Below are 17,746 nucleotides of genomic sequence, written 5' to 3'. Positions count from 1 at the left end.
CCATTATGATGACGTAATGTGTGCATGAAACACTTACTTGTATGCCTGGCCACCCCCCCACCCCCCCCACTCAAAGCAACAGGGCGATGCTGTTATCAGTCTACGGGTGTGATATGAGGATTGATTATTTATGCAACGACTCCACTTGACTCCGAATACACGCTCACTTCTGCTCACAGTTGTAATGTTAATGCTGTGCGTGTTCAGGTAGGCCTCCCTCGCACTCTCTAAAAGAGATGTTTGTATTGTGGGAAGATGCTGGAGTTTCTTCTCGTGACTTTTTGCACAGAGCCGGTTGTTGTTGTCGTTATCAATCCTGTAAGGATTATTAACATGGCTGCACACAGTAGCGTCATGTCACACACTATCGGTTAACAAATATCGAGTAAAAGCACCGGATCATCGTGCCCCGAGTATCAGCTGAGCAGCTCTGCATCATATCTCTTCTGAAAGCAGATCCAGGGTATCTTACAGGAAAAGTCAGTTCCTCCTTGAGTACACAGCACCTGTTTGCACATTGTCATCTGGTTAAAAGGTCTACCTGCTGCAGTTTGTAAACAGATGTGTTCTTTTATGTGCTGGGATATTTGCTCAGCCATGCTCGTTCCCAAACCACGATAAGATAAGGGCAAAAAGAGAACTGGACAGAACGGGGGATCATTTTTGTGTGTGTGTGTTAGGCATACAGTTAAAGTTTTTTTTATTGTCCTTGTTTCTAGTAGATCATAATTACTCTGGCGTTATGCAACATGTCTGGTGTTGCTTAATGTTTTTTTTTCTTTCTTTTTTTTTTTCTGGAAGCTGCATTATACATTGTTAGCGATAATAGCCTGTTAGAAAGAAATCCGCCTCGGTGTCAGGTCTAAATAGTAATTACTGTCTGTCAGACTTTTTTTCTGAAGAAATTCAGAAATGTTTTTGGAATAGAACTTTCAGTTCTATTTTGATATCATAGGCTAGTAGGATGTACACTTCCTGTTCAGCGCATTAGCAGTTTTAGAGCTCGGTATGTGACATTAATTCAGTTTTCTCATCTCCAGCTTGCTGTTCTACATGTATTTTTTTTTTTCCCCACAGAATTTCCCATCATGCTGGAGTTGGCAGGAATGTCAACCTACCAGGCTTCTCTCTCTCTCTCTCTCTCTCTCTCTCTCTCTCCTTGTACTCTCTGTCTATATTTCATCCCTTTTGTTTCTATCGTGTAGCCGCGCAGCAGAAAGCCGATGCTCTCTGGTGTCCGAGAGCGTCATGGAGATCATTTCCTCTGCTTTTACTGATGGCTACCAGATGGCTACAGAGTGCTCACACACTCTCTTTCTCTCCCTCTCGCCCTCCCTCCCTCCCTCTCACCGTGCTTCGCTTGCTTCCTTTCTTTTGTTTGGAACGTGGGCCGTTTTGAGCACAGGGTATGTGTGTACCTTAGCTTTGCATCATGCTGTGAAAATATGAGCCAGATGTGGATTAAAGCAGGTCTGGGGTCAGGTTTCCTACAGCACTTCTTAAAAGGCATGGCAGATCTCATGCCACAACGGTGCTTTTATTTATTTATTTATTTATTTATTTATTTATTTATTTATTTATTTATTGTTCAAGTGTTGGTCTGGTGCATGATGACTGACGCACTGTCTCCTGGAATGATGTGTATTTACGGGCAGAATGGAATAAAGTGAAATATTTATAATTTTTTTTCTCTCCAAATTTCCGTTCACTTCAGCTTTTACCTACTAGACGTTTGACTTGTATAATAATAACCAGAAGTGTTGGGCAGCTTCCAGCTTAATCACCCAGACAGTTTCCTCATTATAAAAAAAAAAAACACCAGGAGGATCATATTTAATTGCGTATTTCTTCTACGTCTGTTTCTACACACAGTTCTTACTTTCATGTGATCAGAAAGGCGTATGTGGATTGCTAAGGCTGTTATACTGACGTGGCTGTCTGCACTAGAAGCAGAGGATGAAATTGAGTAGTTAAGATTTTACATAACATCTTTTGTAATAATCAGTAATTATGTTTAATGAACACGGCTTAATGCTCCTCCAAGCTCAGAAGAATTAAGACTATGCTCACTTTGGGAATCCTGTAATATTCAATAATAATGATAACGTGGTAATGCGTCACGTTTTGCTGTAGCAGTTTGTGCACCAGGAGGAATGTAATGTAAGCATAAAAGCAAGTGGTCAGGACCTTTTCTTTTGTGCTTCATGTCCAGACATTTTCATGTTACAGGATGGTGCACAGAGACGAATCTGTGTGATCTGAACACTGCTGGTTGAAAGTCACAGGAGCTCAAACACACAGCAAACTTGAGGGATGATTTGGAACAGCAGGTGAAACACCGGTGTAAAGTCTCACACTGCTCTGATTCAGTGTGTGCACTGCATTAGTCAGGATAAGACAGGGATCATGGACCTTAGTTTATCTCGAGGGTTAACTCTGAGCTGGTTCCAAGCATGGATAAAACAGGAGAGTTGCATCAGGGAGGGCATCAGGCGTAAAACTTGTGCCTAAATCAATATCCACTGATCCACTAAAGCACTTCTGTATGTCTTTCTGGATAAAAGCATCTACCAGGCTGTAAATGTCAGTCTGGGTTTCAGGAACCAGCATTGTATCCAAAATCTGCATTCCAAAATGACCGCTCATTTGTTTGTAAACTGGTTTTGAGGTTTTTATTTTGAGGTGTTGGTTGGTTAGACATGGAGTTCCAGCCAAGTCCGAGCGTGTAGGAGGAGACCAACTAGAGGCAAGCTGTGAAATGCCGCCGCTGGCCTGTGTAATTCCTCAGGTTAACGTGAGGCCTTATAGGTCAGATCTCTCCTGCTCCCCCTTCCCTGACTGAAAAGCGAGCGAGTTTGAGAGAGAGAGAGAGAGAGAGAGAGAGAGACTGAGAGACAGAAAGAGACTGAGAGAGTGAGAAAGCTCTTAGCAGTTGTCCCTTGTGACAGTGCTGCACTCGCCCTGATTGCATTACAGGGCTTTTGCACAGCATGATTCGATAGCCTCAGCTTGGCGCTGTGCCCACAAAGATACCGCGCCAACACAGATACCGCCTGCATGTGTGTGATTGCATCAAAAGAGAAACACGCTCCTTGTGAAGAACTTTTGCTGTATGTTGGTTTAACTTTGAGAGGAGGCATACTGTCCTGTTTTGGATTCTTCCTCAATATCCACCACGGAGTCCTTCTGGCTCGGCTCATTCGCCTTAGAATCTACTGTTCCACATCCAGGCAAGAGTCAAGGTCAGTTTACTTCTAAACTGAAGTGTACATTACTCTGCTCTAAAGGCTGGACTGTCTATGGACAGATTGCTGTTTTCTACCCTGTGATGCACACGAGTGTGTTTTGTTGGATGAGGGATTTTGGGTGAGCAGGTGCCGGCTGCAGGTGTTGTAACACTCGGTTTATGGGCTAGATCTGATTTCAGGAGAAGAGCGTCTCCCTGGACGGCCGTTTTCAAAGCTTTCTCTCCCAAGACGGCCATCCGTTTATCACTCACTGCGTCGTGATGAAGTATCCAGCCTTACAGCCTAATTGCCTGTTCAGTTTTAATGCCAGAAATGATAAATTAGTTTTATAATTCTAAGCTTTTTCACTTAGGATTTATTTGCAGTATAATACACAAGTGAATGAAACACATTAAACACATGTTGCCAGGGTTGCCAAGTTGTGTTTTTAGTATTGTATGTCATTTCCTCTATATGAAAGGAAAAGTGATACTGGTACCAGCAGCCTGGGCCGGACATGACGGTATCTACAGAACCCACAGCGCTGTAAACAAAGTCAAATTGTTTGGTTCAGCTGAAGTTTCAGCAAAGCAGAGCTCCGCTCATGTGAACAGAGACAAGTCAGGCCAGAGGAATGTGTTGAATGCGAATGCCATAGCTTTGACGAAGGCATGTGACTTTGTGAGCAACAGAAGTAGGAAGGGGGATTTCTCATACAGGGTAGAGTGCAACACTGCTGACCTTCTTTTAGCATGAAAAAAAAAGTAGAGAAGTCAAATGAAAAAGATGATGGCAAGCGAGATGACAGTGCGTTCAGTGTGCGTCTGTGTGCACGTGTCTACCCTTTGCTAGGTGTCAGATTTCACGCTTGTTATAAAATGGCATTATTCTATCCTGGTCAGATGACTAAATCTGAACTGGCTCTTGGACGTAATTCTTGACCTTTGGACGGCCTTTTTAACGAACCCGTGCACTGAAATCTGTGACACGCAGCGGTTATTTTGAGAAATTGTTTCAACGTAAGAGCTGCCGACTGTAAACATTGGCAGAGCAGCTGAGAGCCGCGTGAGGGGCTGAGCGAAGCCTGGATAGAGCTATTGATCAGTGACCTTGTTTCTACCACAACACGACATGGAAAACCTAGCATCTGATTTATGCGCTGTTGCTTCTACTCCATTATTAGCTAAGAATTAACAGTAAGACCTGGTCCAGGGGTGTGTATGACTACGTATGCGCGAGTGTGTCTGTGTGAGTTTGTCTTTTGATACGGTTTGAAATATTTAAGAGTAGATAAACACGAACACGCATATATTGAAGGCTGTAAATTTTAACTCTGTGTGCTGTAAAAAGAGGATGTTTGAGTCTCATCGAACCGTGTATGAGATGGATAAGCATTCCATCAGTGTATGGAAAAAGCAGCTGTGACACACCAGGCAGTGGTGTAACAGTCTGTCTGTAGGAAAAGGAGAAGCAGATGAGGAAATCCAAAGCAGAGCTATGTATAGTGTGAGAGCGCTTAGTCTTTAGAACTTAGATCAGGGTTTGGCTTTGTTAGAGCTTTCCTGAACACTTTGACATTGAATTTGTTTGAAAACTTCAAACTGGAGGACAAGCTTTAAAGAACGACTGTATTCTGGTCCTAACGTAATGCTTTACCTTAATGCTGCACCTGTAAAAACAAAAAGGAGCTTGCTCTGGTTGGAAAAGTTTGGACGTTTTGAATACTTGAAATAAACTTTGCTGGAAATGCCCGCTCTCGGATCAATCGCCCGATCAAAACAAACTGCTGTCTTCTGCTCTGGGTCCATGTCCTCAAGGTCAAGTCACTTTCTTTACTCCTGCACCTAAGACAAAGACGTGAACCGCTTCAAAAGGTTTCCCTCGGCCAGCGCCTTATACGACCGTCATAAATTACTGAATGACCGCCATCGGAGTTGGCATTGTTCAGCACTTATCTAATCACAGCAGAAGTGTGTCAAGGATGCTTCATGATGTCTGCTTGCTTATCTCGCCTTGGCATGGCAGTCCATTTCCTGAGTGGCTCTGTCCCTTTCTTAGTCATAGAGGCGCAATTAGATTTGTGCCACATCAGTCCTGGGCTGTATGCTGAATGTAATTTGGCGTGATTAGCATGGGTCTGAGATTGGATTATGTTGTGTTTACACTGAAGCTTGACACAGACAGAGTGTTATCGTTTTTTTTGGTCCTCGCTTTTTTTTCTCTCATGTATAATGAAAAGTATCTCGTTCTGTCCGAGCGTGTGTTCATTCTCTGTCATGAAAGCAGGGGGAGTATCTAATTCTCTATGATACTACGGTGGCTGAGAAGTGTGTAAAACGAAATAACAAATCTGAAAACACGACAAAAGTATAGACAAACCGAACAAAGGGTAGGTATAGTTTGCGAATGGAATTCTTACTGATTGGACGAGACATCTGTCATTCAAGTCCAGCAGGCTGCAGCAGTAGAAAGTGGATTGGTGTGTGTAGGAACGCAGCTCTGATCTTATAGCGCTCCTTACATCCTTTAATCTGGAATAGTTTTGTCTATGAAACATACCTGCGTTCTTTGTGTATTTTTAGACATCGCAATCTAATCTTCATGCCATGATAGGCTGTCAGTTTATCCAGCAATCACGGCATATGAACGTCCTTCCTCAAAGCAGCACTGAGTGAATTCCAGTTTGTTATTAAGATAAATGTTTATTTTCTTTAACAGATTCGAAGTTGCACTATCGAAAAACAATGGTTTAAAGTGAACGCAGAACTCCACACATGTACAAGAAATAAAGTTAGATACACAATTTTCTACTTCCTGTATATCTTGAGTGACAGATGTCTCGTCCAGTCAGAGGTAAGAATTCCTCTCGCAAATTATATCTATATTTTCCGGTTTGTCTGAATTGTCCTCGTGGTGTTGGATTTGATATTTTGTTTTGCACTTCTCGACCAGTGTATAATACTCTGATAATTGCAGGAAATTCAGGAGTTCTATTCTAATTATTTCTCCCAAACTGTTTGGCATGAACCGGAGCAAGTTAGTGTTAAATCAGTGCACAAATGCACGTGAGTCAGTACTTTAATCTTTAGTCAGTCCTTTACTTGATTACAGGTAAGAAGCGTAAATTAGGCTTCTGCAGGTAAGATGAGAACGGTCTCGCTGAAGAACATTTTGTAACGTGGCTTGTGTTCCGTCCTTCGCTGTTAATTCGTAACGAGCGCAATCAGTCTGGAAATAGCAGCAATATGCAGGATCTCGGCTCGTTCGCAGCAGCGAGCCGTGCCGCAACATCCGGTGGAGAAGTGCTAACACGATTATTTAGTACATGGTGAGAAGAACTTCTGTTATATCCTGCACTGCTTCAGAGAGACAGTGAGTCTATTATTATAGTTTATTATTAATTTCTTATCTATCTTTGAGTCATCAGTTTACTTTTAGCGCATTGTGGATGTGTGTGTGTGTGTGTGTGTATATATATTACACGCCATATGATGCAAAGCAAATGCATAAATGCTTATCAATGCAATCGAACAGTAAACTTATTATTTTAATCAAGTAAACCACCGTCAACAGACAGCTAAAGTGTCAATATAGCTCAAGTGTTGCAGTGAATTATCATGAATTCAGGAAGCCATGCATCTTTGAGAAGGAGACATGTTCAGCCCTGTTGTCTCTTGATCATGAATGAATGTAAAAGAAAGAATAAATGTCAGTGATTTAATTCAGGGATCCGCCCAGTTGCTCATCGGGGTCAAAGGTCATTAGACCGCAATGCTAATCCCTTTTTCCAGTCTATAGTGTTCTTTCTTTCTTTCTTTCTTTCTTTCTTTCTTTCTTTCTTTCTTTCTTTCTTTCTTTCTTTCTTTCTTTCTTTCTTTCTTTCTTTCTTTCTTTCTTTCTTTCTCCACTCACTCACTCACTCACTCACTCTCTTTCAGGATATTCGAGGCTTCATTGGATTCGCAGTTGATAGTACACTATATTGCCAAAAGTATTCGCTCACCTGCCTTGACTCGCATATGAACTTAAGTGACATCCCATTCCTAATCCATAGGGTTCAATATGACGTCGGTCCACCCTTTGCAGCTGTAACAGCTTCAACTCTTCTGGGAAGGCTGTCCACAAGGTTTAGGAGTGTGTTTATGGGAATTTTTGACCATTCTTCCAGAAGCGCATTTGTGAGGTCACACACTGATGTTGGACGAGAAGGCCTGGCTCTCAGTCTCCGCTCTAATTCATCCCAAAGGTGTTCTATCGGGTTGAGGTCAGGACTCTGTGCAGGCCAGTCAAGTTCATCCACACCAGACTCTGTCATCCATGTCTTTATGGACCTTGCTTTGTGCACTGGTGCACAGTCATGTTGGAAGAGGAAGGGGTCATCCCCAAACTGTTCCCACAAAGTTGGGAGCATGGAATTGTCCAAAATGTCTTGGTATGCTGAAGCATTCAGAGTTCCTTTCACTGGAACTAAGGGGCCAAGCCCAGCTCCTGAAAAACAACCCCACACCATAATCCCCCCTCCACCAAACTTTACACTTGGCACAATGCAGTCAGACAAGTACCGTTCTCCTGGCAACCGCCAAACCCAGACTCGTCCATCAGATTGCCAGATGGAGAAGCGCGATTCGTCACTCCAGAGAACGCGTCTCCACTGCTCTAGAGTCCAGTGGCGGCGTGCTTTACACCACTGCATCCGACGCTTTGCATTGCATTTGGTGATGTATGGCTTGGATGCAGCTGCTCGGCCATGGAAACCCATTCCATGAAGCTCCCTGCGCACTGTTCTTGAGCTAATCTGAAGGCCACATGAAGTTTGGAGGTCTGTAGCGATTGACTCTGCAGAAAGTTGGCGACCTCTTCGCACTATGCGCCTCAGCATCCGCTGACCCCGCTCCGTCAGTTTACGTGGTCTACCACTCCGTGGCTGAGTTGCTGTCGTTCCCAAACACTTCCACGTTCTTATAATACAGCTGACAGTTGACTGTGGAATATTTAGGAGCGAGGAAATTTCACGACTGGATTTGTTGCACAGGTGGCATCCTATCACAGTTCCACGCTGGAATTCACTGAGCTCCTGAGAGCGACCCATTCTTTCACAAATGTTTGTAAAAACAGTCTGCATGCCTAGGTGCTTGATTTTATACACCTATGGCCATGGAAGTGATTGGAACACCTGATTCTGATTATTTGGATGGGTGAGCGAATACTTTTGGCAATATAGTGTATGTCGCTTTCTGGCATTATGAGCTGAAGCAATTCATTTCAGATTCAGTCTCAGAGCACTGCTGGGAGTAATAAAAGTTTGTTTCTCTGGGAAGCTCGCACTCTGTGTATTCATGTAAGGGGGCTTCTGTGATTTACCAGGGTGGGGCCTGGAGATCACAGAGGGAATGTAAAGAATGAGGCCGAGTTATCGGGTGGAAAGTATTTTTGGGGATGACCGCAGCCCTGCTTGAGCGCTGGCCGCATGGAAGCAAGTGTTGTTGTGCTTTGGTTGGTGGAGGCGAAGAACATGGAAGGAGAGAGGAGGTGGCTATCTCTCTCTCACTCTCTCTCTCTCTCTCGTTATTTTCAGTCCATTGTGTCTACTTCCTGTGGGTCAGGGGTTATTGGAGCAGGGAGTTGTAGCTTGGCTCGAGAGAGAGAGAGGACAGAACTTCAATAGAAGTAGAAAGGCAACAGCTCGCCGCCGTTGTTTTTTTCTCCTCACGTCAACAATTAATCTCAACAGGTAAATACCCGCCTGCATGTTGCACTGGAATTGTTTGCTGCATCCGCTTTAGGTTTCTTTTGTGCCGCGGCGCTTTGTCTGCCAGGCGCTATCCTGTTTTTGTGCAGCTGGGCTAGCGGCGTTGCGTTACGTTTATGATTTTGGAGGCTCTGGATCCAGGACCGCGGGAGAGAGCAGGACAAGTTGTGATTGTCTTAACATCCTACTTATGTAATGCAAAAGTCTTCCTGAGAGCAGCCATATTGGAGCCGTGTTTATGGAGAGAGGAAACCTCCTCCTGCGTTGGTCAGTGCGGTTCAGGCTAAATTACATTACGTTGCTGGAGCAGAGGGGGAGCAGGGCCGGAGTTATTAGACTCCACTGTAGCCATGCAGCTTCCCGGCCTGTCCAAACGCTCGCTCACTGATGTTTACACTCCTGAGCTGAGCGACTGAGGTAAGCAAGCAGGGCTTTACTGCAAATGTTTGGTGCTGTCAAAGAATATGAGGTGTACTTTTTTGGGTTTTGGACTTTTTCATGAGGCAGAGGAGGAAGATAGTTGCTGCAGTAGTTAAGAGAAGTGTTTAACTCTTGTCTATATATAAATATATTTATTGTATATACTAGTGAGTGTTTTGCATTAAAGTAAGGTCCAAGGAGCTGAGGAGGCTCTGCTGTATGGAGGAAGCAGCCCCTACACACACACACACACACGTGCACACAAACACGTCTAAAGTTAGATGTGTCCAGCCATGCAGCACACAAGTGTGACAATGGAGGCAAAACAGGAAGTCTTTTTCTCAGAGTGTGTGTTGGGAACAGATGATCAGGAAGATAAAAAAACGCCAACAAAGTGGAAACTTCCAGCCTGCCCCCACCATGTCTGTCTGTTTGTGTGTGTGTTAAAAAAGACTCTGTTTTCCTGTATCAGAGGTGCATCACTGGACACTGCTCCGGGAACTACAGGAAATGAACTGCAATCTCCTAATGTAGCCTGTGTGTGTGTGTGCGTGCTAGTCCATTTTCAGACTGTCTGAAATGCTCAACTGGACACGATGTTAATGTTTAAACCCATGTCTCTTTTTTTTCTTCTTTCCTCTGGCTCATGTTGAGCTGTTTCTTCCTCTCCGCCAGCTGTCTGGTTAATGCCTCACTGGGTTTTGTTTGAAGCGCATTGGCACTCGGCTTCGACTCGTGTCCTGCTCAAGGAGAGCATGAGAGAGGGGCAGGACGAAACTGACCCGAGAGGAGACTGCTAATAAAACCGCCGATCTTTTTTTGGATTATCGATCACCATATTCTCTCTGATCCGATGCTGACTTGTTCTCCTTGTCTTCCTCCACAGTCATGCTGGCTTCAACCAGCTTTCTCCATTTGCAGGCTTTAATGGATCTTCCTTGCTCTTCTAGCTTCTTGTGGTTTGAACTTCAGTCATCTGTCAGGTTCCTTTCTTTTGTAAACAGTGCACTGGCATGTGGGAAGAATTGCTTTTACTGGATTTAAATTTTTACTGGATTTAAATTGCCCTACGTTCTTCTTTTACCGGATCCTTAGACTCCAACACAGTGGGCTTTAGCACTCTGAAATAACTACTGACTTCTGTCTTGCTTTTGCAACTTTTACATTGCCGTGGTAAGTAGGACTGCAGACTTGTACCTCGCTTGGGCTTGAATGAAATGATTTATTATTTTCTTAATCATGGAAGACCAATCACAATGCAGAGGGTGGTGCCAACATTAATTTTTACACAGAGTATAATAAAACTCCCAATCAAAATTTACCTGTGCTTTACACTGTGCATAGCTCAGTGGGTTAAATGTAATACAGTAAATCTAAATCGATTTATTTTCTGATCAACAACACTTGATAAGAGTTTAAAGACTTACAAGCTACTCGCTTAAAACCTTACTACTGGAAGATGAGGTCTGCAAATCGTATTAAAAGAAATTATGGACATATTACAACACATTACATTTGTACATGAATAGTTGCTATTTATTTTTCAGCGATTCTGTCGATGAAACCGATTCTTGCTCTTTGCTCTTATATTGTATTTTGCATAAATGATATAAATGCTTATCTGCAGTAGGGCTGGGCAATGTGCTAAAAATGTATCATGATACCTGAAGATTTTAAAAGGCAGGTATACATTACATCATATATGTTTGCTAAGAAACTGTCAGCAAAACAGTAGTATGGAGTTAAAAGTAGTCATGAAAGCTCCGATTGATTTACTGCTTACGGATTTTCTTGGTAATTCTTTTCAGTATTTGGTAAAAATCTTACTATTTAATTATTTTAAAGATTTGACATCAGCTGCTTCCAATCAGAGTTTGTATTTATTTAAAGTTTACATGTAGCTACGATATCTCAGAAAAGTGTATAGCAATACAATTGATCACAATATTGCGATTTTGTCATCATATTGCCCCGCCCCTATTTCCCTACACTTAAGAGCAGCCATGTAGACTAAACAAGTCGTTGTATTTTATGTATTTTTTCCTGGACACATTTTGGTATATTAATTTGATTAATGGTCAAATGGCACCATGTGTCCTTGTGGTGACCAGAGAGAGAGGACAAGTGAAGATTCACAAGAAGTTTCGGATAACTCTCCACCATATGAGTAAGGTGAGAAGGCAGCTTGTGCTCTGATATCTGTCTGCTGATTGCTGAATCATATTTATAGAATTCATGGACTTCTTGCTGTTTTATGTTCTATGATTCTTAACGTTCTGCCCGAAAGCAGCACTCAGTACTCAGTATGTGGTGCACAACCCTGTGTACTTCCACACCTCATTCTGACCTCACGACTTTTCTTTTTTCTTCCTGGCTTCAGCAGGTGATCTGTTCTAAAGTGTGTGCTGTTTATACAGCTGCAGATTCTCTGTAGTCTGTAGAGACCGTACACTCGTGTCAAACAGCAGATGTTCGACAGCACCCCCCCCCCCCTCTCCCTGTCCTTCCTCTGATCAGGTGCTCGATGATGACTTTGCGAGTTTCTGACCGTTGTTGATACTTTGAAATGACGGTGAAGTTCATGACCTTGTACTAGAACTAAACCTTGGTGGTGAAGGAGATGGCAAAAAACCACACTCCAGAAAGATTGGCTTGCTAACCGCGTTATCCAGTTTAATGGGCTAGGTCGGACTTTTGGCCTCCTGGCTAAACTGTTAAGGGCTTGGCTTGTCTTAATGAATAAAAGGATTGATGCTGGGTGTTCTTACAGGGATGGACCACGCAGCTGCTCCAGATGCTCCCAAGGTCACCCTGTTCATGGTCAGGTCTGACACAGAGCCCATCCCTCCTCACACACGCTGTGTGACCCTCTGCCTCTGCTTTACTTGTCTTTTCTATCTTAGTGGATAGGGATTTTTTTTTGTATCCCCTTATGAGAACTTGAAAAGCCACACCAAACATAAATCCTGCTGCAGAGGGATAGCTGTGGAATTTATCAGTTTGTGAAGGAGTGCCGTGATTGCCTTATCCAAAATTTTATTCCAAGGTCAGTATGTTCTTAATCTTCAGGCTGCTCATTCGTCATCCCGACCACAAAAATAGCACGTAGACTCGTAGCAGTATTTTAGTCATGGCTAATACAGACATGGTTATTTCTGGTTTTCATTTTTTTTTTAGGATAATTATGGACGTTTAAGCCTAAATAACAGCGTATATATATGCTTTACGTATGTTTTAGCAGCTGTAAACAGTTGTTTACACCTGCCTTTCTTTCTTTCTTTCTCTCTCTTGAAGGTATATAAAAATTGAATGGGTTAACAGGAAAGCACAAGATGCTAAGCTGTGTGTCCTGAAGACTGTCAGCTTCAACCATTACATGTTTTATTTTATTCATTTCTGATTGTTGAGTCCGCTATAAGAAAACTGAAAAGAAACACATTAATACACAAACCTTGCAGCCAGAACTTTTATCAGATCTGCTGTAATAAAATATAAATCAACACCTTCTGTTAGCTTTTAAACCAAACTCCTGTGCAATTTTAGACAAATCTACTAACAGGTTACTTCAGTGATGCTCGCTCATTGCTGTAGTAGGTTTAGTAAAGCTAGCAACAACTCTAACACCAATGTCCCTCTCTACTCAGGTAGCCTTTTTGATTTTATCCAAGCTCTCTAATCCATTAATCCATGTTTCCATGTTAATTAGAAAACTAACGGAGAAAATGATCTTATCTCAGGGCCACTGTGAGGTACTGAACACCTCCGAGAAATTTGGCAGGTCATCGTAAGTCAGTATTCACAGAGACACTCTGCTTACTCGTATGTGACCCAGCTCTTAGCTGCTTGGCAACATCAGGACCACACTCGCACACACTCACACACACGCTTAGTCTCCTCGTCTTCTTTTGGGTGTGTTTGGAATTACATTATGGCAGCTACAGTCTCTAGTCTACTTAGATTTCAGAGCTTTTCTGTCTTTTAAAGGAATTGTAATGAAATAAGTAGTCGAGAGAGAGAGAGAGAGAGAGAGAGAGAGAGAGGGAGGTGTATTCGAGAAGGAGAATGGACTCTTTCAGGTACAATCAGTATAACGAGTTTAGAGATTCTGAGGGTTTAAAGAAACGGTATAATGTCATATAAATGCCTCTCATCTTCTATTAATAGCGATAAGTTTTGTCAGATCAGAGACATGTATATGAATAGCAATATTGAATCAATAGCAGGTCAATATTCTGGAGCAGTGATCTCGCAAAAGTGATCATAATGTACCATGATACTGACATTAGATATCGCAATACACATCTGGGATATCACCGTTAACGTCAGCGATGTTTCGGATGAAAATGCATTCGTCTGAGCTCACAGACGCACATGGTTAGCAAGCATCACTGTGATGGACAGAGGAGAGCGAGTATAACATCCCTCCCATCCAGACAGCATGGCCAGTATTGTTCTTTTCAGCAAAACAGATGGTTGTCATCATCAAGCTTTGAACATAGGGTGAACTTTTTTTCTTTTTCCCCACCCAGCAGTTCATCGTCAATATTTTTATAATTACAAACTCATTGGATTCGATTTTTTAACAACTGAATCCATAAATTATAAAGTGTTACAACTGTACATGTATTTTTCTTCTTCTTTTTAGAATGTTGTTATATAATATAAAGTTGGTTGATGCACTATATTGCCAAAAGTTTTGGGACACCCCTCCAGATCATTGAATTCAGGGGTTGGACTCGGCCCTTTAGTTCCAGGGAAGGGAACTCTTAATGCTTCAGCATACCAAGATAGATATTTTGGACAATTTCATGCTCCCCACTTTGTGGGAACAGTTTAGGGATGAGCCGTTCCTGTTCCAACATGACTGTACACCAGTGACCAAAGCAAGGTCCATAAAGACATGGATGAGTGAGTTTGGTGTGGAGGAACTTCACAGACTCCTGACCTCAACCCCATATAACACGTTTGGGATGAATTAGAGTGGAGACTGTGAGGCAGGCCTTCTCGTCCAACATCAGTGCCTGACCTCACAAATGAGCTTCTAGAGAAATGGTCAAAAGATTCCCATAAACACACTCCTACTTGTGGAGAATCTTGTGGAAAGCCTTCCCAGAAGAGTTGAAGCTGTTATAGCTGTAAAGGGCGGACCAACTCCGTATTAAATTCATGTGCATGTAAAGACAGACGTCCCAAAACTTTTGGCACTGTAGTGTATGTTGATAAAGTTAGGTGATTATTGTTGTGCCGGTAAACATGTGTATACTGTGTCCTATAGTGTACCATAGAAATGCCTTCAACTATACTGTATATCTGAGATATTTTACAGAGCCTTGTGTCCAATGTGCATGATATCCGTTACGTCCGTCAACATCATACCAAAAAGTTTATGGATTGGATCTAATGTTGATCCGGTGTTCCAGTCCAAGAAGAGAATAATGATACTCGATTAATGTTGTTCAGTGTTCCTTTTAGTCACAGAGTGTTTTGAAAATTGGAGTTAGTATATTTAGAGATCGATGTTGAAAGGCATGATTGTTTTTAGAAGTTACTAAGAAAGCAGCAGTGTGCACGGTGTTTATACCTCGTGTCATGTTAGTCTAAAAACCTGGCTGGAAAATAACATGTGCTAGAGCAAATAAATAACAATGTAGTTAAAGAATCCTGGCTGTGGCGTTCATAGTGCTGTGATTACAGGATAAGAGGCCCCTGTTTCCCAAAACCTTTTTTTTTTGTGTGTGTGTGTTGTGTGTGTTGTGTGTGCAAAGCCGACTGAACTCTGAATACCCTCTTTCCTGGTAGGTCAAAAAAATGGTAACTTGGATGCAGTTAGGCCACTTCTGGTAAGAAACAATCTGTGGAGAAAGAAATTGCAAGAATGTTTTCTTAGAATTGAGGAATATCATGTATCAGCAGTCTTTGGAGACTGGAGTGATAAGATGAAAATACTGCAGATACTCGGTGTGTGTGTATATATATATATACAGTATATATATGAAATAAAGTATTTCCTTAGTGTGTGTGTGTGTGTGTGTGTGTGTGTGTGTATATATATATATACAGTATATATATGAAATAAAGTATTTCCTTAGTGTGTGTGTGTGTGCGCGTGCATGCACAAATAGTGTCTCTTTCCAAATTGAAATGTTTTTACCCCACCCTTAAACACACACACACACACACACACACACACTCGTTTGTGTCTGTCAGAAATATCCTGTGACCCTGTTAAGTTGCTTGAAGCATAAATCTTCCATTAACCATTTACACAGTAATATTTATTTTAATTGACCATCCAGTCATTCGATCTCCTCATCCTCTCACCTTAATCCATTTTTTGTGACTGATGAGCCCGCAAGTTCATGATGAACATTTTAGTTTAGATTTCTGTTCCATTCCCAGATTAGTTATATATTCCCTAAATTACCCACAATGCTGTTCAATCTACTGCTGAGGGCGCAGTAGGCTTTAGTTCTATAGAAAAGGTGTTTTTGTCTTTAAGGCTGTACATCTCTCTCACCTGCTTCCAAAACACCAACTGTAGTGCGGGATTATCTGAGCCACGTCTCGTATAGTCCAGTGTTTGTGCCCAAAGCTCCACTACTTGTACACGGAATTATTTTTAACGATGATGGTCTTGAACATTACTGCGATGTGTGAATGAGAAAAGAAGCTTTGGTTTTTAGGCTCTAAAAGCAAGTATCATCACTGATGAAGATTGCTGTTAAAAAAAATTTTCCCTCCTATTAATGGTTATTGTAAACAGTGCTTTCCACTAAACTCTCAAAGGAATAACGACTTAGCACCAGAATTGATAAACACATTAGAAATATTTCAAGATAAGCATGCGCTTCATGGTTGAGTTTCTTTTAAGGAGGAACTGGGAGGTCATGATTACCCCACACAGGAAGCCGTTACATGGAGAAACTGCTGCACCTCAGGACTATATAATGAAACTGCAGCCCTCTGATAAAGCCACATGCTCCTTAATCCTAACAGACATCTCTGTCTTCTAGCTTCTTCCCTACGAAGACACTAAGAGGTATGCTAAATATTTAACCGTCTTTTCTTCACCAGAGGTAGGAGAGTGTTGCAAGAGCTAAATAAGTACCAGGGAGTTTGTCTTAAACTTGGAACTCAATTCCATGGTTATTGATTGATTGATTGATTGATTGATTGATTGATTGTGCTTTTCTCTCCTCTTTGGATGGTGGTGGATGTGTGAAAGCGCTGCATGGCTGCCAAGGCGTATTGAGAGCAGGCCGGGTCAGGCGTTCTCTCGGCTGAATTACCGCTCTAATTTAATAACCTCTAAGGAGCCAGTGTGTCAGTACTTCATGCTTTGTCACTGTTTATGCTGCTTCCAGCAGGTCAGAGCATAGTGTGGGAGCGTGTGGCACACGACAGAGACGGGTGGTGACCTGAAAACTGGACTCATAGTTACAGAGCATTCGAGACAAAGTAAGCAGTAATAAGTAGGGTTGAGTCACAAAGTTGGCAACGTTAATTATGAAAAATTGTCTGTGGAGGTTTGTTTTTTTTTATGCTTAGCAGATACCCAAAAACTGGAATTTGTTCATGTTTAGCATTGAGTGTCTTTAGCCAACACACTTCACAGTGGTGCTTAATGGCTCATATAAAAGTAGACGCTAAGGGCTTTAAGAATTTGAAGAAGTTTTTTTTTACCTAGCTCTTTTTAGGGGCAGTTCTTTCATAGAAAATTTCAGAAAAACCGAAAAACTTTTTTTTTTTTTTTTTTTTTTTTTTTTTTATCCCCACATGTTGATATCAAAACTATCTCTGCTCTCCGAGACGCCCCAAGTGTGTGATTGTAGCATCTAAAATTTGAAGGTGTTTATCTTCAACCACTAAAATTCTGTGTAAGATTATCGTGTCCCACTGAAAGCCAACCGTGAACTGACTCGCTTTATATCAGACTCGCGGCGATAAATAAATAGATTTGTTTATACTGATTAAAGTATCAGATGAGTCGATTCCCATTCTGCCGGCGGACTGGCGCACCAGTGTACCGATAATAAAGGGGTTAAATGGTATATCTTTAAACCTACAGAATACAGTCAGGCTGATGTGAAGCTCACGTTTACAACATGTCCCCCAAAACACTTGGCATATTTTCTTCATTTTAAACTGTTCTGTTATCAAGTAGGAATAAAACACAGAATTGCTTATACCAGCTTTATCCATGTAAACACATACATTTAATGTTGTCCTGGAACGAGTTAGTTATGTTATCACTCGCGGTATAGCCGCCATAAACAATCGTTCCCTCTTCATAAGAAAATGAACAGAAGTAAGTTGTTCCCAAGAAACTGTACTGTAATGAATTGATCCT

General features: G+C 41.9%; 1 protein-coding gene across 8 annotated transcripts in view; it reads left to right on the top strand.

Moving 5' to 3' along the window:
* gab1 (GRB2-associated binding protein 1) overlaps positions 1 to 17,746 on the top strand; it is a 62,203-nt gene that overhangs the window by 12,136 nt on the left and 32,321 nt on the right. Inside the window, exon 1 of one of the 8 annotated variants that reach the window (XM_058386341.1) lies at positions 8,834 to 8,958. The exons of 4 other annotated variants lie outside the window; for them this stretch is intronic. The gene's annotated coding sequence lies outside the window, so the exon portion shown is untranslated. Of the gene's footprint in view, positions 1 to 8,833; positions 8,959 to 10,008; positions 10,570 to 12,315; positions 12,443 to 16,353; positions 16,436 to 17,746 lie in introns of those variants that run through there. 3 more of the 8 variants (XM_058386338.1, XM_058386343.1, XM_058386342.1) reach the window with 3 other exon arrangements.

Source organism: Hemibagrus wyckioides, linkage group LG03 (genome assembly GCF_019097595.1).
Source record: "Hemibagrus wyckioides isolate EC202008001 linkage group LG03, SWU_Hwy_1.0, whole genome shotgun sequence".
NCBI lineage: Eukaryota > Metazoa > Chordata > Actinopteri > Siluriformes > Bagridae > Hemibagrus > Hemibagrus wyckioides.
Note: the sequence above shows the minus strand (reverse complement) of the source record. Positions and strands in the feature narration are given on the sequence as shown.